Below are 26,954 nucleotides of genomic sequence, written 5' to 3'. Positions count from 1 at the left end.
CCGCTAAGTACTCCGCCTCTGCAGTTGACGTTGCAACGGACGTTTGTTTCTTGCTGCTCCAAGTAACTAACCGGTCACCCAGAAACTGACATGTTCCACTTGTACTCTTTCTGTCGATTTTGCACCCCGCGTAATCGGCATCGGAGTAGCTTATTAGATTGAAGCTCGAGTCTTTTGGGTACCAAAGTCCCACTTCTTGAGTTCCCTTCAGATATTTTAATATTCTTTTAGCCGCCGTATAATGAGATTGCTTTGGATTTGCTTGGAACCTTCCGCATACTCCAACCGCAAACAGAATATCAGGTCGGCTTGCCGTGAGATACAGCAGCGATCCGATCATTCCTCGATATGCTGTGATGTCAACGGCTTGACCATCATCATCTTTGTCCAGCTTCACGGAGGGACTCATTGGCGTAGCCGCTTCGGCACATGTATCCATCCCAAATCTCTTCAGCAGTTCGGCTGTATACTTCGGTTGGCTTATAAAGATTCCGGCTTCCATCTGCTTAACCTGAAGTCCTAGAAAGAAGCTCATTTCTCCCATCATACTCATTTGAAATCTATCAGTCATCATTTTCGAAAATTTGTCACATAACTTTGAATCGGTTGATCCGAATATAATGTCATCAACATAAATCTGGACAAGTAAAATTTGCTCATTTCTTTCAAATTTAAAGAGGGTTTTGTCTACCGAACCTATTGTAAATTTGTGATCAAATAAAAATTGAGTCAAGGTATCATACCAAGCTCTTGGAGCTTGTTTCAAACCGTAAAGGGCTTTATTCAGCCGGTAAACGTGATTCTCATGTTCTGGATTTTTAAAACCTGGAGGTTGGTTAACATACACCTCTTCATTTACTTTACCGTTTAGAAAAGCGCTTTTAACATCCATTTGATAAACTTTGAACTTTTTGAAAGCTGCATATGCTAAAAATATTCTAATGGCCTCAAGTCTAGCTACAGGGGCGAATGATTCTTCGAAATCAATGCATTCTTCCTGCTTATAGCCTTGAGCCACTAACCCGGCTTTATTCCTCGTAACTAAACCGTCTTCATTGAGTTTATTTCTGAATACCCATCGTGTGCCTATAACCGGTTTGTTTTTCGGTCTAGGAACTAGGTACCAGACTTTATTTCTCTCAAACTCGTTTAATTCCTCTTGCATTGCCAAGATCCAATCTGGATCTGACAATGCTTCATCCACCTTTTTCGGCTCAATTTGTGATATGAAAGCAGAGTTTCCATAGTGATCCAAATTTTGTTGCCTAGTTCGGACGGGTGAGGATATGTTACCTATTACTAGTTCAAGAGGATGATTTTTGTTCCTTCTGAGGTTAATCCGAGACGTGTCTACCAAGCTTTCGGTTGGCTGATCAAGGTTAGACTGATCGGTAGGTTGAACAGAGTCAGACCGACCGATTTCTTCAGTAGAAACTGAAGCGTCAACTTTCTGCGGTAAAGCAGCTTGATCAGGTTGAATTTCAACATCAACCGCTTGGTCCTTGACAAAGCGTCTAAAAACCGGAGCCTCGTCTTCATCATCAGAATAGATATTGAAATTTTCCATTCTGTTGTGAAGGTCGAAGGGTAATGCAGTGTTTCGCTCAACCGATTCATCGAAAACAACGTGTGCGGTTTCTTCAACTGTTAAAGTCCTAGTATTGTATACTCTGTAGGCTTTACTCACAGCTGAATATCCCAACATTATTCCCTCATCGGATTTAGCATCAAATGCGGTCAAGTATTTCTTGCCGTTATTATGAACAAAGCATTTACTACCAAAAATTCGAAAATACCGTACACTTGGAACTTGATCAAAATAAATTTCAAAAGGAGTTTTAGAAAACCGTTTAGTTACTAAAGATCGATTTTGTGTATAGCAGGCGGTGTTGATAGCTTCAGCCCAAACTTTTGAGCGACACCCGAATCAGCTATCATTGACCTTGCGGCTTCCTTGAGAGTTCGGTTTCTTCTCTCAGCCAGGCCATTTTGTTGAGGAGTTCTGGCACTAGACAACTCGTGTCTAATACCGGAATCATCAAGAAAAGTAGTTAAGTTACTGTTTATAAACTCAGTTCCTCTATCACTTCTGATTTTGTTTACTTTAATAGATTTTTCATTTTGTATTCTCAAAATCAGTTTAATCAAGTTTGGAGTTGCTTGATTCTTAGAAGCTAGGAAAGGTAACCCAAGTAAATTTAGAGTAATCATCAACAACCTACCATAGTATAGTGCATGCCTCCTAAACTAGTTACTTTAACCGGACCAAACAAGTCCATATGCAACAGTTCTAAACATCTTTCAGATTGATAATTTCCTTTACTTTTAAAAGATGATTTCACTTGTTTTCCCATTTGACATGCAGCACATACTTTATCTTTTGAAAATTTAACGTTTGGAAAACCGTGAACTAGTTCCTTGGAGCAAATAAAGTTAATCGTCTTGAAATTCAAGTGATTTAGCCGTTTATGCCAAAGCCAGTTTGGATCATTTCCGGCTATCATGCACACAGGTTTTTCGAAATCAGTTTTCCAGTTTACTTTGTAAATGTTTCCTATCCGGTTACCGGTTAACAAAGTGTCATCATTTTGATTTTTGACCAAGCATGAGTTTTTATGAAATTCAACTTTGTAGCCCACATCACACATTTGGCTTATGCTTAGTAAATTAAAGCTTAGTTTTTCTACTAATAGCACATTATTTATGGATATTTCACCATGGACAATCTTACCCTTGCCCACGGTTTTACCTTTTGAGTTATCCCCGAATGTGATGAATGCTCCGGTTTCGTACTTGATGTCGGTCAGTAGCTCCTTGTTTCCGGTCATATGCCTTGAGCATCCACTGTCCAAGTACCATTCAGAATTCTTCAACCGATTGCTCCTCCTAACCTGCAACAAACAATTATTTACACCTTTTTGGTACCCACATTTAGTTGGGTCCATGGTTGATTAGTCCCTTTGGGATCCAGACTTGAATTAGTCGGATCACTTTCCCGGTTATTGTTTTGATAATGTTTGGCTTAACTTCTTGGCCGTTGCTCAAGAATGCCTTATGTGGTGATGGGCTTCTTTGATGTCGGTTTTTATTATTTTTGTTTGGTTTCCGGTTGGCTTTCCTTTTCTCAGGATGAAGCCATTTTTCAGTTTCGTTAGGACCTACATATTTAAGCGTTTCTTCCGGTTTTAGGTCATTTTCTGTTTGTGAACTTTTGACAAATTTTATAAACGGAAGATTATTTTTCGTTAGTTTCATCCCGTGAGATTGTTTTGTTTCATTTTGTTTACTTGGATCATAGCCGATACCATATCTACACTTAGGATGTCGTTTATAGTTACACATTTGTTTCACTACTTGACGTGATCTCTCCCACGCAGCCGTGACGTACATTGCTCGTTCATCGGTTTCAGTTACCGGTTGAACTGTCTCCTCATTATCTGAGAATAGTTCATCCGATTCATACGTTTCGATTTTATGTGTTTTATCGTTTTCATCATTTATTTGTTCGGTTTTAGGTTCTACAGGTGTTGGCATATACGCAGATATATTTCTGAACTCAGCAACCATTTGGTTGAGTGCAGACACTAGATCTTCTTTAGTAAACTCATCAGAAGAGAAATCAAATACCTCTTCGTCGTTTGCCATGAAACAGGTTACTTTCTCTTCACCATCTTCATTATCGGAGTATGCCCACTCGCTTCCACCGTCGGATGCAATGAGAGCTTTTTGGATCTCCTTTCCTTCATCAGCATGTTGATCATCATTTCTTCGGTAGTCGTTTCGTTGGTTATTGTTGTTTCCCCGATAATTGTTTCCTTGATAATTGTTTCCTTGATACCGGTTGCCTTGATAGTTATTCCCTTGATTATTATTTCCTTGATAGTTTCCTTCCGGTTTTCTATCGTCTCTTCTTGGTTTTCTACATTCTGACCTGAAATGTCCAAAACCATCACAGTTATAACATCTTTTGTTTGATTTATCTACATAGTTATAATTAAAATCATTATTAGATGGTGGCTGGCTCTTCTTCATGAATTTCCCGAATTTCTGGGCTAGCATTGCCATCACATCGTCGGTTATTTGATCAGTGTTTTTGACTGGAGCCGGTGCGGTTGATACTGGAGCCGCCGGTTCCACCGATGTGACCAAAGCTCTTGTTGCGGTTGATGTAGATGCTTCATCTTCGATCCGAGACTTGATCTCGAATTCGTAGGCTTTCAAATCCTCAAACACATCATGCAACTTCATCTGCCCAAGGGTGCTTGATTCCCTCATCACCATGGTCTTGATATCCCACGTGCTTGGCAAGGATCTTAGAGCTTTGATGATCACTTCTCGGTTGTCATACTTCTTTCCGAGTGTCTGAAGCTCGCTTACTACGCTGGTGAACCGGTTGCTAAATTCCTTCATATTTTCTCCCGGTTTCATCCTTATGTTTTCGTACTTCTGCGTAGCCACCAAGATTTTATTCTCCTTGGTTCTTTCGTTTCCCTCGTGGATCTGAATGATCGTTTCCCAGGCTTCCTTTGCATTGTCACACTCTGATATTTTGTTCAAAGTGTTATTATCTATAGCCTTATAGATATGCCTCATGCAATGGTTGTCCAGGTTGCTTCTTCTCCGATCTTCACTTGTCCATTGGCTTTCCTCCTTGTTGATCTTGATCGGTCCCTCTTTCAGGACTCGGCTCATCTCATCATCTAACGTAATCAGATGTAGATACATCTGTTTCTTCCAACTACTAAACGCTTCGCTGTTTAGCATTGGCGGCTTGTCGCTGTGGGTCATGCTTCCTACCATCTTTGGTTGCTTGAGTGCTAAGAACCTTGCTCTGATACCACTTGTTAGGATCGGGGACGCCCTTGGAGGACCGGGGTGTTTTTCCGGTTTCGGAAGGGTGGCCGCTTACGCAACACACAACTCTTTGGTGATAGTCCGGTTAGAGACTAAAACCTTTCTCAGCACTGCACAACCTGTCACAGACTCTTGAACCGGGTTCAAGGGCGGAAATGTCTGTTTCAGGTTGAAGCAACGAATGCGACTTTTAGATGATGTTTTAGAAGGAGTAGGTTTTATGGATATGAGTGACCGGTTTTAGGAGTATGATTGGTTTTGAGGTTAAGGTGAAGTAAACAGGAAATGAAAGCAAGGGAAAGAACACGAGACAAGAAATTTGTTTATGGATGTTCGGAGCAAACCCTCCTACGTCACCCCTTCTTCTCAGGTTATGAGAAGGATCTCCACTAACTCTTTAGAGTTACAATTACACTTCCGGTCGAGCCCAACTTCGCTACTCGCCGGTTACACCAAACTCACACTTTGATGTAATACAACACTACAACACAATAACACACACAAAGCTTTCCGGTTTTAGGCACACCGGTTATAGAATACAGAACTTTATCTCTCTAGAATTGAATGCTTTATGACTTTCAGAATTTATGACGCTCACAATTTCAACTACCGAACTGCATTGAATGAAGGCGATCCATCTTCCTTTTATAGCTGAAAGTAGCTAACGGCTACTTTCTTCTCTCTCTTCTGGATTGGTTAATCGTTATCACGCCTGTTTGCAGAGAGATTGCTTGCACGCTTCAACTTCCTCAACACCTGGCATTCATGCAGGTGACTCTGAGCATATGATGACATAGCCGGTTTTTCAGATTGTAACACGTGTTGAACATCCGCCTCCAGTTGTCAGCATCGGATCAAAGCATCATTGCTTTCCTCGCATGCTTCTGATCGGATCCGATCTTCTTTTATTCTTTCGAGACACGTTTCTTCCGTCATGGTACGTCACTCTTGAATTTTGAATCTTCTGACTTTTGATCTGTACTATCCGGTTTCAGAGTCTTGTGCATTATGATCCGGTTGGAGGGTAATCTTTTGTTCTTCGTTTACCGGTCGCTTGAGAGAGTGGTATCGGTTCCTCTGATCTTTAGCTTGATCACTTGAGGCTGGTTTCTTTGAAGTATATCAGCAACCGGTTTCTGATGCCCTAACCGGTTCATGTGGTTTTTAGAGGTGCCTGCACATGGAGATTAACCTTTGTTTAGTTTGTCTGGCCGGTTCCAAAAATTAATCTACTTAATTTTTCTATCATCCCTCGACAATGCAAAAATAAGTGAGTTATTGGTTCAACCTCTTCTTAACACATACGACAACAATTAGCCTACAACCATTTTTCATGCGCATATCATTTGTTAGAATTCCACCATGAATAATGCTTCATCCAAAAAACGAGATCATGGATGAAATCTTTGACTCCCATAGTTTTTTTCAATAAAAAATCATCTTAGCGAATAAGTTGTAGCAATGCCCCACATGAAAATTATCCATATTTTGCCAATGCATAACATATTGTTCAGACGATGACACTTGTTTGCGTCCTACAAAAAGTAAAACTCTATTATGGGTTGAAGTCTCCATAATGTTTAATCTCTTTTTATATCTAACTCAGTTAGAAAAATCACTAGACCGAGGATCAAACATGTCCTTAACCGTGGCATTTCTACATATAGCAATGGAAGCAAACTCAGGATACGTCGTAGCTAGACTTTTGACACTACACCAAATATCGTTCCAAAATCTAATCGAAGAATCATCCCCCACAATAAATATAAACTACTCACGAAAACTTTTCCACATAGGATAAATTTCCCTGCAAATGCTACACCCCGCTGGATAATTAAACATTTTGGTGAACCAACCAAACTAATCATTACCATGTTAGATATATTTATTCTTATCTTGTTTTTGTCCAGATTATCTAATAGTTTTCTTTAGTCATGATCTATAATCTTTAACATTATATTAGTGTTTAACTAGACAAAACAAGATTAATGATTCTCTATGTTAATAAGTCGATATGATAAATTAAGCGGAAGCGTACCTGATGTCATTGCCCAAAGCTTTTGAGTTACCACATGTTGGATCTTCCAATTCTATAGACCGTCTCTCTTGCTTCTCTATAACAATGGAGGTTATGAGAAATGAAACTGACATCTATGAATCGGGAACCACAACCCTATTTATATTATCGTTTATTTATTATTTAATCCATCATAAATATTAAATAAATATCCGATTTCTACACATAATAAACTGTACCATACTAATAACCAAACATGACTTAGCCCAATAACCAAAATAGTTTAGTGAATCACTTTATCAATTGGGTTCTGAATAAACAATATCCCAAACACATTATTTATATATATTAGTCCAATAAATCTAACATACCATACTTACATCTGATTATAAGTAGCATTAACTATGCAGAGCGTGTCATCAGCGAAAAGAAAATGTGATATGGTAAAAGGATATCTTCTTGACCCACAACTCACTCCATGGATGAGTCCCAAGTTTTCTACGAAATCCATAATTTTTTATAGAGCTTCCATAACAATGACGAACAAAAAATATTTCTGGTTCTCTAGAGCTCTCGAAAAATCCCTGATAACTTACATTAATAATGACAAAAAGCTTTTTCCCAATAAAAAAATAATGACAAAAAGCTTAACCGTCGAGAGGAAAAATATAATTCAACCAATCAATTTCGCACTCATTCCCATTTTGTCCAACACATCAAATAAAAACTCTCAATTGACACGATCATAACTTTTTTTGATTTCTAATTTGACAAAAGCACATTTTTCACCTCTTGAATTAGCTGAGTCAATGCACTCATTGACTATTAATATGGAATCATAGATTTGACGACTTTTGATGAATGTCATCTGATTACTAAATATGACCGTCTCAAACACCCTCTGCAACCTATTGACCAAACACTATGTGACAATCTTATAAAATAACGAAACGAGACTGATAGGCCTAAAATTCTTCACATTAATAGTTTCTAAACCTTTACTAATGAGATATATCAAAGTAGAATTCAAACTCATTTTCCCAAAAAAAAGTAGAGTTCATACTCTTATCAAATGATGAAAATTGATAAAATTGATCAATTGCTTCCATAATTTCAAACTAAGGAAAGGTCACCCCTTCTTAAAAAAATCAAAATTAAACCCATCGCATTGTGTCGTTTTATCACTTCCACATCCCTTATTGACCTATTCAACCTCCTCCAACGTAAAATGAGCCTCCAACATATTTTTTTGCATTGTACTAATTGAATCAAAAGTTATAACATTCAATTTAGGTTTGACCTTAAATGGCTCCTTAAACAAGCTCTTATAGAATTTGACAATACTCGTAGAGATTTTAGGTTCACTATCATAAATTTCCCCCTCGATCGAGATAAAATTTATCACATTATTTCTTGCTTGCGCGTTAGAGATTCCATGCAAAACTTGGTGTTTCTATCTCTAACTCTTAACCATGTAGCTCTACTTCGTTGGCGTTTCCCAGTTTCATATATTGAGTACTTTGCTAACAATGTGAATCCGATAACTAACCTCCTCATCGGAGAGTTCACGAATCTCATCATTCCCGTCAATGAAATGAATTTTATTACACAAGTCATTGATTTTAGCACAAAATAAAACACGATCTCCCACGAACCAACTTTTGAGAAGCTTACGCAAATTTCTTAAATTCATAAAGAGATTACTCGACAAAGAACCAACCAATGACTGACTCACCCACAGAAGAAAAATAATAGCAAAATAATATATTTATTAAAATAAGATAATTAATATTTTAATTAATAAATTAAATTATATAATTGAAGAGAGTTAAATGAAATAATGTTTGATTGTAAAAAAAAATTAAAAATAAATTCAACACAATAGTAATATTATATATATATGAGATTAATAATTATTTTTAAATGAATTACTTAACTCATACCTTTATATAATTCCAATTCATTTCATACTAATAATTAGAATGGATTTAAAATTTTAATTAGTATAGGAGTTGTGTAATAAATACTCATACATCCCCAACTCATGAAAAATTTGTATTAATAATTAGAATGAATTTAAAATTTTAATTTGATTTAAATATAAGTTTTTTTTTAATTTAGAAAACTATAAGATCTCATCGAACTCGTAAACTTTGATCTTTAGACACGGATTCTTGTCACTTGAAACTATAACATTTAATCACCACTTCAATTTGGTTTAATTATAGAAATTCTAGTTTACCGATTTGTAGTGGCGGATCTATGTTAGCCCATCCCAAAATAAAATTTACGGTAGAAATGTGACATAACTATGTAATTTCTTAAAAATAATTCAATTTTATTGACTATTTTCTTATCTAATTCATAGAAAATGGGATAAAAATTACGTTTATTCATTCGTTTTATTTTAAAAAAATTAGTTAATTTTGTAAGTCCATCCCAACTCGAATTCTTGGATCCCGACGATTTATTAATTTTGAATACAATTTATAATTATTTTTTTGGAAAAACGGTTAAAACCATTTTAATATAATCTCAAAAGTGGGAGGGTCAAGAATCAAATCTAGACAAACTCTAACTATGATTAAAAGATGATAATCAAACGACCCTAAAGAACATGATTAATAAAAATTAAATATACGAGAAATAGAGATTACAAACTATATCAAATCTTAATTATCTCAATCAGAATTTTTATTTCCATACCAACCTAATGTTTCAACAGATTGTCTTTCTCTTCTTATTGTCCTTCCTCTTCTCTTTCCCTTCCTCTTGCAATGAAAGGGGGATGAACTAAAGATGTTGATGAATACTGCCTATTCTCATTTTGATTTTTTTCTTTATATGAACATGTTCTGATTTGATAGAAATAATTATTCTTCAGGATTTCTTGTCTCTACACCTTGTTGTTCTTAACTTGAATTTCAAGATCATTATCTTTATTTCCTTCAGCTTTAGAATCTTCAGCAACTTTGGATTCTTCTGTATCAATATTGAAATTCTCTTCTTCCTCTTCATTAGCCTAAGTATCTTCTTCTCTGTTTTCATCAGCAACCACTTTAACTTGATTTGATTGAGATTCCTCAATTATCTCTTCAACATGATTATGTTAAGGTTCGACCTCCTTCTTCGTACTACTTTCTTCTTGTACATAATTTTATTTATCTTCTGTTACATGTTTTTTAACCACATTTTGCTCTTTGATAATAAGCACCTCTGTTTTATTTTCATGCATATTTATATTCTGGCCTTTATGAATTTTCTGATCTTCTTCCCTAGCCAAATCACAATTTGGGCTTGCATGTTTGAAGGTGTTGCAGAAAGTGCATCAGTATGGCCTCCACTCATAAGTGATTTCCATGACAGTAGGTTTTCCTTTTCTGTCTACTACTATCATATTATATGGTAATGTGCTTCTAGGATGCAACTCAATGTTAATCTAGTAAATGATAAGTGTTATCCTCCTTTAGTAATTGGGTCATTGTATAATGGTGTACCCAATAAACTTACAAAATGACTAAGAGCTTCTACATTATACATGTGTATAGGGATATTCCAAAGTTTGAATCATATTTGAGTTGTTTCCTTAGGCTTGCTTAATAGGTTCAAATCTCCAGACCATCTTTTAAACTTCATGTAGTTGGATATAATATATGTATGCCCATTTTACAGAATTTAATCCAGATTTAATCACTTCTTAAAGTTCAAAAAGTAGAGATCATGTACATTTGCTGAAACTTTTTTCAGTCCCTTTTTCCTCCAATTGCTTCATAAGTATCTCTTTGATGACTATGAAGGAAACTCTATTCTTTCCTATGTATTTTCAAACCACTACATTTTTCTATTCCCTAATATAATTTTCTTTTACTACAACAAGAAATTTAAATTTAAATGGAGAATTCAGTACCTCTACTTTTGTTTGTACATTGCCCAAATAGATTTTTCCTTTGTATGCATGATCTTTAGCCTTTTTCTTAATATTGTTTTTCTAGACTTCATTGATTTTCCATGTAAAATTACTTCTGATAGTATAAGTCTTCGATTTAGTAGCATTCATTAACTCCATCATTATTGCAACAGACCATTTAATATCACTTCATATTCATCCTTCTTGAGTAAATTTCAATCTTTAAGATAGTGAATGTTAAACTGGACTGTTGTGCTTTATATTTTCTCATTACTAAGTACAATCTCTCATTTCTTAGAATGCATCAAGAGTTTGGTGATTTCTTTTTTTAGTCCAAATAAATTATCCCTTTGATTATACTCTATCAACCAAACTTCTTCTTTCTTCTCCTCGATCCCTGCATTATTTTACAAATGCTTTTGGGCAGCAATTGGGTCTTTGCTGATTTCCTGTACTTTTTCATTAATAACTTCTTCAGCTATTTTGTTCATTTCCTTCTTTGCAGTTTCTTTGACTACTTTAAGAACAAAGTTCTGCAATTCTTTGCCCTTGTTGTTTTTCCTCTTACCCATATTCCAATAAGCCTTCAGAATAGGGGATTAAAGTAGAACAACAATCTTGAAACGACCTTATTCAAACCCTAGACGATTTATCCCCAATGTGCCAAACGTGCCAGACGTAAATGTCGTGCGATCGGGTTGAACGTGTTGAACGTGCCGACGATCTTTACTCCGATCATGTTTCCTGTAATCGACTACCAAATTAACTAAATTGTGCGACCAATCAATTGTGCTGATCGTGCCGACGATCTTGATTCCAACTCGATTCTTTACAATTTATTATTGTCACTAATTCTTTAGGTAAAAATTATATGTTTTTATTTTTTAATTTAAAATATTTTTAATAAAATAAAACAAGTAACATTTTCTTTCATTGATTTTTTATTACTTTAGTTATATTAATAAACATATATATATATTATTTTTTAGAATGAGGGGTGAGCAAATGGGTAAATCAATCTATTTCGTTTGATCCGTACTAAATCCATACTAAATATATTCAATCTGTAATCTAAACCATTTTACTATTAATACAGATCGACTATGAATTGGATGGAATATGGTTTGGACAATCCAAACTAAAAAATATTTATATATTTGTAAATGTCAACTTTAAATTATTCAATAATTTTAAATTAATTAGATTATTCAAATCTAATTCGAATTAAACTCAATTAGAAATTATCCAAACCGAAATATTTAATCCAATTTTATAATTCGAATTCAGTTCGGATTAGCCCGGTCAAATGTTAACCTATTGGATTAAGAAAATGTAATTACTTAATTTATTTTATTATTTAATGTTTAATTATATAAAAAATAGTATTAAACTTTGTATGTTATAATTAGTTTTATTTATTTATAATTTGAATTTGAAAAAAATATAATTTTTTTTTACTAAATAATACAAAAATAAGTAAAAATTATATATTATATTGAGGTTAAATGTATTTAATTAAAAACAAATTGAAAAATATATTTTTATTTAGATAGTATGAATAATTTGAATAATCATTCGAATTTAATCTGATCCTGACTCAATTCAATCCATTCTCAATCCAATCTGAAATATCCAATCCGAATTGTATTTTAGATTCGAATCAAAATGGATTTCGGATAAATCCACTCAATGCTCCCCTACTTACAGTCTTATTAGAATATATACAAATGAATATAATCTTCTAAGGTCTTGTTGGGTTTGAGTTATTCAAATAAATCAAACAAAATCAAACATCACTTTATTCCCCTCTCTTTTATCACATCACTTAATTTATTAACTAAAATACTAAAATATTCTTTATTTTAAATTATTTTTTATTATTTTATTTATATATATATATCAATACTTTTTAACTTTTTTTTATCAAAAAAATAATTATTACTTTCTCAAAATTAGCACCAATTATTTTTTTTCTCCCTCTATTCAAATAACCTCAATCCGTAAAAAGCCTAACATAATTTTATCCAATTTTTGAAAGGCAAGTCATTTATTAGAATAATTTAAATTATAAAATCATTATTTATTTCTGTTATTCAAATAACCCAATCCGAACTAGGCCTACCATTATTTTATCAAATTTTTGAAAGGCCAATCATTTATTACAATCTTTTCATAATTCTTACATTATAATTTTTTCTATTATAACTATTCTAAAAAATAAAATAGTTATAACTTAACTATTAAGTATTGCATTATTTTCATATTAAACTTGTACATTATTTTAGTGGATAAACATAACAAATTTTTGAGTGATAGTGAATAATTATTATTAAAAATGATTAATATGATATATTTGTAAAAGTTAAAAATAAGATTAGATTGTACGGAAATCAGATTTACCCAGCTAAATGTAGCTGTGCTTGGCAGGCATTTATTATATATATTCTGACACGAGAGGAATTATTTGGTGCAACGTGATTTAGTCACATGAGGCATGTGGTTACTCATTAGGTTCGTTGGAAGTCTTTGATTTGTATTTTTTTTTTATTAATTATAATTTGTATATCAAATCATTTTTATTTTATTTTTTTAAATTTGATCTCTTAATAACATTTTTTTTACTTTAACTATCTTAATGGTATAAATTTTATTTTAATCAATTAAATATTAAAATAATTTTTATTTATGTTTATAAAATTTAAAATAAAAAATATTATAATAATTGAACAAATTAAAACCTTAAATAATTTAGATTTGTATAAAATAATTTTTGTTTTCAAAAGAATTCAATAAAATATCTAATAATTAATAGCAAACTAGACTCTAAATAGTCAATTCAAATCACATCACATTAATTTTTTTTAATATTCTTTTCACACTCGGTTTTTTAATCAATAATTCAACCAAATCATACATTATTTTTATATCTTTTGGGTATTACTTCATTTATTAAAATATTATATATTTTAAATTATTATTTTTTATTTTATTTATATATATTAATAATATTTAAGTCATTTTATTAAAAAAAAAAATTATCACCTATTCAAAATTATTATCCATTATTAATTTTTTTCTTAATTTTTTAAATAATCTCATATCGAACAAGCTCTCGTGTCAGTAAGGTTCTTCTTAAATAATTTTTAAATTATTTAAAAAATTATGATGACTATACAATTATATATTTTTGATAAAAAAATTATTTTATTAATTTAATTAATAAATTAAATAATGTAATTGATTAACGATAGTGAAATAATATTTCATAAAATTGAAATTGTCCGATGATAGGATGATTTTGAAAAGGTGAACAGATTTTGATAAAAATAATTAAAATATATAATAAAATAAATTTTAGTTTTTAAAAATAAAAAATATTTTAATATTTTAGTTAATAAATTGATTAATAAAACGGTGAATAAAATGATAAAATATTATTATTATTTAATTTTTAATTAAATTTTTTATTTAATATCTTTTTAAGTTTTTTATCCTTTCAAAATCACAATCAATCAATATTTTTTAAATAATTTATAAATTATTAAAATAAGTTTATGTTTAATAAAGCCTTATAAATATTTTTAAAAATAATGTTATTGTAATTTAGTTTATTTGAATAAATTTTAAATTATTTAAAAATATTTAGTTGATATTGATTTTGAAAATTTTGTAGAAATATTTAAATAGTATTAATATATAATAATAATAATAATAAAATAAATTTTTTTATGAATAAAATATATTTTAATTAATAAATTAAATTATGTGATCATTCTCCACAAAATTAATGAGATTGTGTATATATCTAAAAGCAAATTAATTATTATAAAAATATTTATAATTAATCAACTAAAAAACAATAAATACCAAAATATGAATTATTTGGATAAATTTAAATTATTAGTTTAAATTTTGTTTGTTTGATTAAAAAGAAAATAAATTAAAATTATTTAAGTTATATAATAAAATATTTTTTTATTAATTAATTAAAATATAATTACATATAACCCAGTGTAAAAAACTAACTAATAATTAATTCATTATATCTCAAATGACAAGAATTCATTATATGTTATATTCTTATTTAAAAGGTATTAGGTTGAATTTGAGGTTATAATTATAGGAATCAGACTAACTTCTTAATTTAAAAAAAAAAAAAATCAAAACTAAAAAAAAAACTCACCAGTCATAAGATTTCTAGGGTATAAATTTTCAAATAAATTGAAGTCTAATTGAAATACATTGATAAAATATATTTTTTAAATAGAGTTACAATTTTAGTTACTAATTTTTCCCAATCTCAAATTTTATTTCTTACAAATTCATTGAAAATCAAACATGCTCTATAAGATTTTTTATTTTAATGCATATTTTAAAAAATATGAACACATAGAATTTGATAATTTTATTGGAAAGTGCAAAGGAACATCGATATTGTTGGTTAAGTTATTTTGAGAATATTTTTAAATGATTTATTGTTTAATTATATATTTCTTTTATTAATTTGACTCAAAATTTTTATTATTTATTTATTTTTCATTATATATTTATGCTCAAGACTTTTCACATAAATAATTTTTTTTTAAAATAATACATGAACAAAAAAACAAATCGTGTCATTTTGATGTTGAGAGAAGATTGAGGATAATTTTAGTTATTGAACCTATTTATTTATGAATAATTTAATTTTTTCAAAATTTATTTTATAAAAGTATGATTAATCAAATGTTAAGGTATTTAAAGTTATTTTATTTTATTTTAAAATGGAAGAGAACTATAATAACACCTATCTATATATATATATATATATATATTTGAAATTAAATTCGTGATATTTTAATTTCTTAGATCATTTCTACTGAACTAGAGTGATGAGGTATGGTATATAAAATTACTAAATGTAAATTAGATGTTAATTTTAGACATTTTAAATAGTAAAACTATATTTGTATTCATTTATGGAAAACATTAAATCAATACATCCCTTTTTAAATAAATAAACCAAAATTAAGTAAATAATTAAAATAACCAAACACCAACATCAACTACAACAATAACCTTAAACCAATAAGAACAACATCTAAGTAAACATATATATTTATTATTTAAAAAACTATTTATTCTATGAAGTAAACTAAAAAGACCCACACAAATTATAATGTTTGTTTAAGAATGGATGACAAGTATGTTGAGAAAATTTCTAAGTAGAGTGAAGATAAAAAGATTTGAATAAAATAAAATGAATATGTTAAAGAGCCAAAACTAGTTACACCCAAATGTGTTGATGTCAAATTAATTTGTGACATAGAAACCATGAGAATGTATTTTAAAAGATGAATAAGCTAATTAAACACATCATGAAATCATGAAAAACTAAAGGAATTAGGTGATCATATTTATTTTTCAAAAGAACAAATGTTGATAGTGACATGTCCTAGGTATGTCTTATTACATAGAAATATTGACATTAAGGGGTTGGTTGTATTTGAGTTATTTAAATAATAAATTAAAAAACATATCTTACCCATCTCATTTATTATTATCATTTAATTTATTAATAAAAATATTAAAATAATTTATATTTTAAATTATTAAAAAATTTATTTTATCATTATATATTAATATATTTTGAATCTTTTCACTAAAATAATATCCACCTCTTTATAATTATCATTCATCATTATTTTTTAAATAACAACTAAAGTTTTTTAAAAAACCTCAATTCAAACCGGACCTAAAGCCTGTAATATTTCAGTTCACTCTCCCTAATAAAAAGTTATTTAAAAATTTAAATTAAGTCAAATTGAAGTAGAAAAGATAATAGTTTTATAAGGTAAATAAAGACAAGATTGGATTTACCTTAGGATTAAAATGGATTTAAGTTCACCACTTTTTTTTCAATGCAAAAATATGATATGATATGAACTTCTAAGTTTAATTATTATTATCTAATTTTCTAAAAAGATGATTCAATGCATTTTATTCATAATTTTATGTTGTTTTTTTTAAACTCATACTAAATGATTTTTAAACACATTCTAACTCTAATTATGGATCTGATCCATGTTTCTAACACGACCAAACAAGACATTAAAATAATAAAATAAGTTTTCACATTGTGGTATAAATACACATGATCATGAATAGCAAGTTCTTGTGTCCATGACAAATATGAGAAACATAGGCAAAGCCTTGTTTGTTCTAATATCTTTATTTTTCTTCACTTATTTCACTACATGTTCTATCTCTCTTCATTATGAGAGAGAAACTTGGTTGAGGGTGATGGAGAGAGTTCGCACCAGAAAGTTGCTGGGTTCATCTTTTATTAATAGATCGATTCCTCAAAACTATAAGCTAATTGGATCAGATCTGAATGGGAAAAATCAAATCTTTGTTGACAACAGTCTGAAGAAGGCGCCTGGCAGCAAATGGAATCCTAAGCATAACAAGTAGCTAGGGTTCATATGATCAATTAGATTCCCCATTGATAGGAAGGAGATAGATAGATCTAGAAAGAGAGATGGTTACAATCAATTTCTCATCCATTTTTGTAACTCACTTTTGTAGTAGATTTTTCTATAGTTTAACCATATATTTTAGTCTTTTCCCTTCCCTATTCTTTCTACAAGCTACTTTGATCTTGATTTTTTTTTAGTGTTTATTTAAAAAATAATAATATATATTTTAAAATTTGATTAAGATAAATTATTAAATATTTTTTTATATTTAAAATTTAATAAACATAAATAAAGTAAAAATATTTTAAATTTTTTATTAATAAATTAAGTGATTTAATGGTTATAATTAAAATTACAAGCTAGAGATGAAACTTAAAATAATTCAAGATCGTTATGTTTTATCTTGTAAGTTTTTAAGATTTCTTTTTATTTATTTTTTGAAAAATATTGTTCTGTTAAGAAATATTAAAGAAATATTCACAATTTAAATTTAATAAAAGTAAAAGTCTTATAGAGTATTTTGAAATTTCATCATGAAAAAAAAATCATAAAAATCCAAAATCAAACAAACTCGAACTCTCACTGCGTTTTTTATTTTATTTTATTTATTGGTAGGAGAAGACTTCTAATCAAACAAAAGAAAAACACCATTATTGAACAAAGAACAAAAAAATTAGCTTAATATTGTCCTAAAATAAATGCACAATGTTTTCAAGATTGTGAATAAGATCGTATATATTGAGACTAGGATTAACAAGAATGAACTCTTTAATTGCACCAAATGTATTATCATATCTTACAAGAATTTGCATTTTTTTCCTATCTATATGATTCACCAAATGATATAGATGCAATACAAAATCCCATTACTCTAGAACGCACAACCAACTTAAATTGCACAAATTAATGGCCACATTTTCACTTCCAAATGCAATTAATTAGTAGAAGATTAGTGAGGTTGATGAACGACTATAGTAATTTGTTTGTTAAAAAGGATTGACGAGATTAATTATTATTTGGATTAGAGGAATGGAGTAGTGGTGATGTTAAGACAAGATCTAGGTATAATATAGGCAAAATCAAAGTATAATATAGGCAAGATCTGTGTAGGGTAAATATTTTATTACTCTAGATGAAAATATGTTTTGATTAAAATTTTAAAAATTATGTGAGACTAGCATCATATGATGTGAACTTAGAAACGTTCTTAACATTTTTTTAGCCATGCAAGTGTATATTTTTAGAAGTTTATCATGGAACTTGTCTTCTTCAATGAGTTATATAAATAACTTGTAAGCCTTGTTTAATTTGGGTTATTTAAATAACAAAAATTAATTAAACATCATTCTACTCTCTCTTATTTATCATACCACTCAATATTTTTTAAAAAGAAATTTGAAAAAAAATAATATTTTATTATTATTTTGATGTTTTTGCTAGCATTACAAATTAAGCCTTGATAAACATGCTAGAAAATAACTGAAATATTTATAGTAATCAATACGAGGATTATATTGTTTCGCTCATATTTAATTGATATAAATTTAGGGAATTAATGTAATTGACAATTATAATTCTATCAAAATATCCGATCAATACGGTGAATATTACATCACATTAATTTTAACACCCCCTTAATATGTTATCAAATTACAAGTTTAGTTCGGAGTTTTGAAACCTTTCTATTGGAAGTGATTTTGTAAGAATATCAGATACCTGTTTTTCAGATCGACAAAACTCAAGTTGAATTTCTTTATCTTCTATCATTTGTCGTATAAAATGATGGTTGTCTTTGTATATCCATTTATCACCAATGACTTTTTTGTCGGTTGACTTATCAACGATATGCCATGTCTAATTCTTCACGATCACATAGATTTCCTCCTTCATTACTTTTCTCCATAATTCTTCTTTGATTGTTTCATCAAAGTTTTCGGACTCAACTAAACAATAGTTGCATGTAGCCTATATATTGTCTATTGATTTGTACCTCTTTGGAATTGAACTCGAGGATGAGGAGTTTGATGAAGTCGGATCAGTTGAGTTATAACTTTCTTCATTGAATTGATCTAAGCTTGGATATAGTGTACTTGACACTAATTAAATATATTCATCATTGTTAGTGTTAATTATAACGTCATTTTTTTCATCTTTGTTTTCTTCCCAATTCAACGGAAAATTTTCATCAACTTGAACATCTCGGCTGATAATAACTTGACATTCTTTTAAGTTTGCATAATTGATGTTGAGAGTAAAGCTTCTATTGACACTTTTGATCTTGGTGAACACCTTTGACTTATTTTGTCTATCAAAGATAATACACTCATTGTTATCGAAGCAAAGTTTATACTCATTTCCACCAATTATTCGAGATTAAGTAAATTTTGGCTCAATCTCGGCACATATAATACATTGTTAATACAGTCCGGTCCTTCCTTCGTCTTGATGTAGATTCTTCCAAGCATTTTTTATTTTATTTGCTCTCCATTCCCGAATTGAATAGAGCATTGACGCTTTTATCGAGCTCGGAATTTTTTTTGAGGTCAGCGTCATGTGGTTGCATCCGCTATCTAGTAACCATTATCCTCTCTCTTTGTCCATAGCTATGTGACACACATAGAATGTTCCATGTCTCTCTGGTGTTGTTTGATGTGTCTTAGAGAGGTTTGGCTTATTGTTGTTATTGCAATTTGATGTGTTATTTTTTCCCTTATATTTTGAGATATGCCTACTTCGTCCTCTTGAATATCTTTCACCTTTTGACTGATTAGAACTCGTGTTATCTTCTCGTTTGTTATTGCTAGTATTCGGTTTTGATTAAAATGCACTCTCTATTGGCTTTTTGGAGTGCCTAGATAATCGTTGCTCAAATAATTTTAAGGACTACATCACTTCTTAGATTGTGTGTGTTGACAAATCATTTGTTTCTTCAATGACAACTACAATGAGATCGTATTTCTTAGGAAGACATATGAGATATTTTGCACCATTCTTTGGTCTATGACACCTTCACCATGAGATTTCATCTAGTTGATCAAATCAAAGATTTTGGTCGAGAACTCTATCAGGGTCTCCATCTCCTTCATTTTGATATTTTCAAATTCTCCGAGTAGTGATTGGATCTTAATTTCTCTAACTTTCATATCTCCTTAAAATTCACTTTGTAAGATTTCTCATGCATCTTTGGTTGTATCGGCACACATGATTATGGGGAAAATTGTTTTAGTGACTGCTCTTAGAAAGATTGAAAAAGCGTTTGCGTCGGTTTGTCGGGACAACTTTAGTTCTTTAGGTTGGCTTTATTGAGGTTATTTTCTTCATCTGTCTCATTTACTTCATTCTCCACAATTTCCCAATGGTTAAGTGATCGAAAGATAGTATTCATCTTTACGTACTAAAAATCATAGTCTTCGTCATTAAACTCTAAAATGAGATGATTGATATTTGTTGAGGCCACTGGTAGAAGACTTTAGTGGATTGAAAGAAACTTGGAGGATTTGATATATTGGTAGAAGACTTTGGTGGATTGAAATAAACTTGGAGGATTTGATAGAACCTAGAGGCTACCAAATGTTGAAATATTTTAAAGAGAGAATGATATATATACATAATGATGCTTAATTTTTAAAGTTTCGGGATTGCCAGTTCGAGAGCTGTGGTTAATTTGGATATATATGTGAGAGTAAATGGATGCTTGAGTCTTATTCTGGGTTGACCCGCCCATAAACTTAAAATGGTTAAAAATAAAATTAAAAATGTTATAGAAATGTTCTGAACTCGCAACTTAACAAAATAAGTACAATTCTTTAACCAACTAGACTAATAACACTTTGTATTTTAAATTTAACACCAAATTTGATGAACGCGGGACATTTTTAAATAACTAATCTATATATATAATGATGCTTAATTTTGAAAATGTCCAGATTGTTGAGTCGAAAGCTGTGGTTAATTTGGATATATATGTGAGAGTAAATGGATAATTGGGTCGGATTCTGGGTTGACCCGCCCATAAACTTAAAACGGTTAAAAAAATGTTATATGTATGTTTCGAACTCGCAACCTAACAAAATAATTGCAACTCTTTAACCAACTAGGCTAATAACAATTTACTTTTTAAATTCAACACCAAATTTGATGAAAATGAGACATTTTTAACTAACTAATATATATATATATACATATATATATAATGATGCTTAATTTTGAAAGTGTCTGAATTGCTGGGTCGAGAGCTGTGGTTAATTTGGATATATATGTGAGAGTATGTTGGATTCTGGGTTGACCCGCCCATAAAATTAAAACGGTTAAAAATAAAATTAAAAATGCTATAAGTATGTTTCAAACTTGCAACCTAATGAAACAAATATAACTCTTTAACCAACTAGGCTAATAACACTTTATGTTTAAAATTCAACACCAAATTTGATGAACGTGAGACATTTTTAACTAACTAATATATATATATAATGATTCTTAATTTTAAAAGTGTCCGGATTGCCGGGTCGAGAGCTGTGGTTAATTTAGATATATATGTGAGTATAAATGGATACTTGGATCAGATTCTGGGTTGATCCGCCCATAAACTTAAAACGGTTAAAAATAAAATTAAAAATGCTATAGGTATGTTTTGAACTCGCAACCTAACAAAATAAGTACAACTCTTTAACCAACTAGGCTAATAACACTTTATATTTTAAATTTAACACTAAATTTTATGAACGCGGGACGTTGTAATAATATATTTTTATCCGTGTGCATCACACGGGGATCTTCCTAGTTTTATTAATATTTTGATATTTTGGCTAGCATTACAAAGTATTAATATATAAGCTAGAAAATAACTTAAATTGAGTATTCTACTATTTTGCTCATATTTGATTGAGATTAAATCTAGAGAATTAATGTAACTAACATGTAGCCAATGCATTTGCACGAGTAATGATATAAAAATCAAGGAACAAAATTACGTTAAAAATGTGACTTTATAATTAATTCAATATTTTTTTATCTAATTATTAAAAAATATGTCAAAACTTACCTTTATTCACTCGTTTTATTTAAAATTATTTTGCTATTTTTTTAAGCATACCCAAAATCATATAAATTGAAAACATTCATTAGGTGGAAATAAAAGTAGTTTCGATAAAAACAAATCTTCAAACATTGAATTTTGGATCAAATTACCAATCAAATATAAAGTTATATTGGGGTCTAATATTACTTATTATATACTTATTTGAAAAATCATCTAACCAATTAATTTAAGTTTTTATATTTTTTATATCTATAATAATTTTGATTATTTAATAACCAAATTCGAGGGTGCATTCTTAAACATTCTTGGGCATGATCCTAAGCCCTAAATCACCATTCGTGGACAAACCATTAGACTTTCTCTCCAATGTTTTCTTTCTCTATGCCGACATTCCTTCCATGGACGAACTCTTAAATTTTTATCACCAATATTTGCATTACTCAAGCCAAAATTTCCTCCATAGACGAACCCTTAGATGTTTTCTTTTCTCTAAGACGACATTCCCTCCATGGACGAACCTTTAAGTTTTTATCACGAATGTTTGCATTACTCAAGCCAACATTTCCTCCATAGACGAACCCTTAAATATTTTCTTTACTCTAAGTCGGCATTCTCTCCATGGATGAACCTTTAAGTTTTTATCACGGATGTTTGCGTTACTCAAGCCAAGATTTCCTCTATAGAAGAACCCTTATATGTTTTCTTTACTCTAAGACGACATTCCGTCCATGGACGAACCTTTAAGTTTTTATCACCAAGGTTTGCATTACTCAAACCAACATTTCCTCCCTAGATGAACCCTTAGATTTTTTCCACCACTGTTTGCGTTACTCAAGCCAACATTCTCGCTTCCGTTTCAAATACCAATGTTCGCTTTAGATGTTTTCTTTACTCTAAGTCGACATTCCCTCCATGGACCTTTAAGTTTTTATCACCAATGTTTGTATTACTCAAGCCAACATTTCCTCCATAGACGAACCCTTAGATGTTTTCTTTACTCTAAGCCGACATTCCCTCCATGGACGAACCCTTAAATTTTTATCACCAATGTTTGCATTACTCAAACCAACATTCTTCCATAGTCGATCTCTTAGATTTTTTCCACCAATGTTTGGGTTACTCAAGACAATATTCTCGCTTATGTTTCAACTACCAATGTTCGCATGCACTTACATATAATAATTATTTCTTTTGGAGGGATTCGAACCCTAGTATCTAGTATGAAATGTTAACACTTTAACCGCTAAACCATTTATTATTGTTAAAATAATTTTATAATTTTGTGTATGTATATTTTGTATGTAAAATTTTTAATAATTATATAAATTATGTAAACTTTTCATATACATACAAAAATATAATAAAATTAATTATATCTGTTATACTAATATTAAATACAAATTTGATATTGATATAACATTATATATAATAAAATTTATTATACTAATTTTTCTCAATATATTATATAAATATATTAATAAAAATATTATTTTTCTTCATATATATATATATATATATTATATATATATATATATATTATATATATATATATATTATATATATATATATATTATATATTATATATATATATATATTATTCTAATTAAAAATATTTTTCACCTAATTTATTTGTGGATATATAATAATTATATAATGTTTATTTATCCTAACTAAATTTCTTTTTAAAAAATATTAAATATTTTTTGTGTTATATATATACTACAATTCTCTCATAATAGTAATCACTAAATATTAACGTACTCAATTTATAAAATTAAAATAATTATTTTGATTTATTTTTAAATAAATAAAATTAAAATAATTAATCCAAGGTCAAATCTAATTAAAACAATTAATTAGATTAATTATTGTAATAATTAAAATTTAATTAATTAAGGAAATGACCAAATAAAATAAATAAAATTATTTGGGATAAATATTTTACTCATTTTATCTCAAAATAATTTTAGAAAAAATCAAGGGATTAAAATAAATAATTTAGGATGAAATGTGGTATCCATTTAATTCCCAAAAACTATTTATTTAACCCAAAAATATACAAAAAAAAATAAAATAAAATAAATTGACAAATTGTTTGCCAAATTTATTTTAATATTTTGTGTATTTTAAAAGATTAAAATTAAAGTCAAAGCCAAAAGGGTAAAAGAAAAAATAATTTCAAACAAACCCTGCAATGGAGGGAACGCGAGCCCGCGCCACACCCGATCAGCTAACGCTTTCAACGGAACGCTAACAGAACACGGACGAAACGCTATGCATCCGCGTTTACACTCAAAACGATGTCGTTTTGAACCCCTATTGTCTTTTTCCTCGCGATCGTCGGAGGGATAAGATTGAATCCCATCTTTGATTTTTCAAAGATGGAACTCGGTTGTTATTCTGTGTTTTCGGTTGATTCGAAAGGTGAAATGATCACCCTACCACTGTGATAATTTTTCATATGATCCTAGGCATGATGATGCCCTATTTCGACATGTTGGATGAAAAACAACCAAAATACCATAAATGGATTTTGTCTGATTCAGTCCACTTTAAGCCCTCATCCGACTTCGTGAGGCTATAAATAGCCTCCCTCAATAATTTTGAAGCCAAGAGATCAACTATGTAGCATCAAATCAAGATTTGTAGAAAATTTGTCATTAAAGCTTAAGCTTTCAGATTTTCAAAATCTTTGCATAAGGCCTTAAAACTTGGATTTGAACATTCCCAGAGCTTTCTTAAGGTTTGAGGAGTGTTCTCCAATCATTGGTATCTTCCAATCAGCATTTAATTCATACTTCTAGTTTGAATTTGAAATTTTTATATTTCAGTTTTCATAAATTTGTATATTTTCTGGTTGTTAAATGTTTTAATTGGAAATAGATCATAGGATCATGTATGAGCTTTCTGTGAAAACTAAGATCAATCAATCAATCTAAAACAAAAAAAAACAAATTTAAATTTGGAAATATTGAAAATTAGATTTTCTGTTATTGAGCTAATCCTCAAGAATCACAACCCAAAAAGCTTCTAAACATGTTTCTAATGATGTTGGACAATTATTTGGATCATCTTTGATCAAAATCAAAATTCAAAATAATTGAAAATTTTGAGTTCTTGAATAATCCATACGAACAATTATTGTTCTTGTTTTGTTACCAACCAAGTATATGAAGTATAAGGAAGCTATTGGCTAGCTCTTTACACTTCAAAACAACTTTAAAACTAAAAACATAATATTTGGTCACAAGTTGTTTTGAACCAATTGATCATCACCGAGGTCGATTAATACCTTGGGATTTTGTTCTAAATATTCCTAGAGGCTTTGTGAAGCTACCCAGGCTCTTGGATTAACGGATCCAAGCCTCCATCAAAATTTTAAAACCTGAAATTTTGATGTTCTTGAGGATCGAGGATCTTCCGTCAGGACCGGGAGGCCCAACCGAAAAATTCCAACCAGGACCGAGAGGTCTGATCGAAATTTTTAGTAAGGATTGAGAGGTCTAACCGATGTTCTTCATCTAGGACCGGGAGGTCCGACCAATGATTTTACATTCGACTAAGAAATTAAACCTAGGACCGAGGAGTTCGGCACCCGACTAAGAACTCCCAAACTCAAGACCGGTGATTTCCAACTAGGACCAAGACCGGTGAAAATTTCGGCACTCGACTGATAATTCCAGCTAAGGACCTAGAGGCCTTAGCACCCAGAATGAGGCTTTTCAACTAGGACCGAGGATTCTGAGCCCCGACTAAGAGACTCTTAACCTAGGACTGGGGGCCCTTAACCCTCGACCAATAAAAATAAAACCAGGACATAGAATACCAGTCATAAGGCTTGTTTGGTTCCCATTTTAAAAATCCAAAATTATTTTTGTAATTCTAGAACCCCAAACCATTTTCTAAAAATTAGAAAATGGTTTTCAAAATATTTTTGGGATATTTCCACAAAAATATTTTGACAAAGGCTCGTTTAAGATCTATTTTTAAACCTTAATCTCTTCTAAACTAATGTTCTTCAAGTATTTTCCTCCTTAGTCGTCATCAGTAACGGGTACTAGTATTTAAATAATTGTTGTTACAATTTTTTAAATAACGTTAAAACCTATTTAAGCATAGGACCGAAAGAATAATCGATTAAAATAAAACTTTATACCACCGATTTTCAAAAGCTAATTTTATAAATAGAGACCGTTTTAAATGGGTATGGAGAATATAACGTGAAAACCTTTTTCCGAGTATCACCAAACTCGAACCAAAACGAAACTCTAGCTAAAAATATGTTTGTACACTTAATCATTTTTATTGATTTTCAAAAAATCAATTGGCAACTCTATCTTCAAATAAATAATCTTTTGAATTAATTATTTTGATTAATTTATAACACAAATTTTTTATAAAATCAAATTGTTAATTTAATATTTAAAATCCCCGAATGATTTAAATTGAACGCCGAAATTAATTGTTTTTATAATTAATTTTAAAAGTTGTCAGAAATTATTCAAAAACTTTTTAAAATAATTTTTTATTTTAAAAAGATTCATAACACGCAAATCAAGGTTAAAATTAACGAACTTCGAGCTTCCACGGGACCAAAGGGTTTTTCGGGGTTACAATGGTGAGCGTTACACTGCTAATAAAAATACTAAAATACCATCTATTTTAAATTTGTATTTTATT

The sequence above is a fragment of the Impatiens glandulifera genome, chromosome 8 (assembly GCF_907164915.1).
Source record: "Impatiens glandulifera chromosome 8, dImpGla2.1, whole genome shotgun sequence".
Classification (NCBI taxonomy): domain Eukaryota; kingdom Viridiplantae; phylum Streptophyta; class Magnoliopsida; order Ericales; family Balsaminaceae; genus Impatiens; species Impatiens glandulifera.
The sequence above is the reverse complement of the archived record's forward strand: the minus strand, read 5'-3'. Positions refer to the sequence as shown.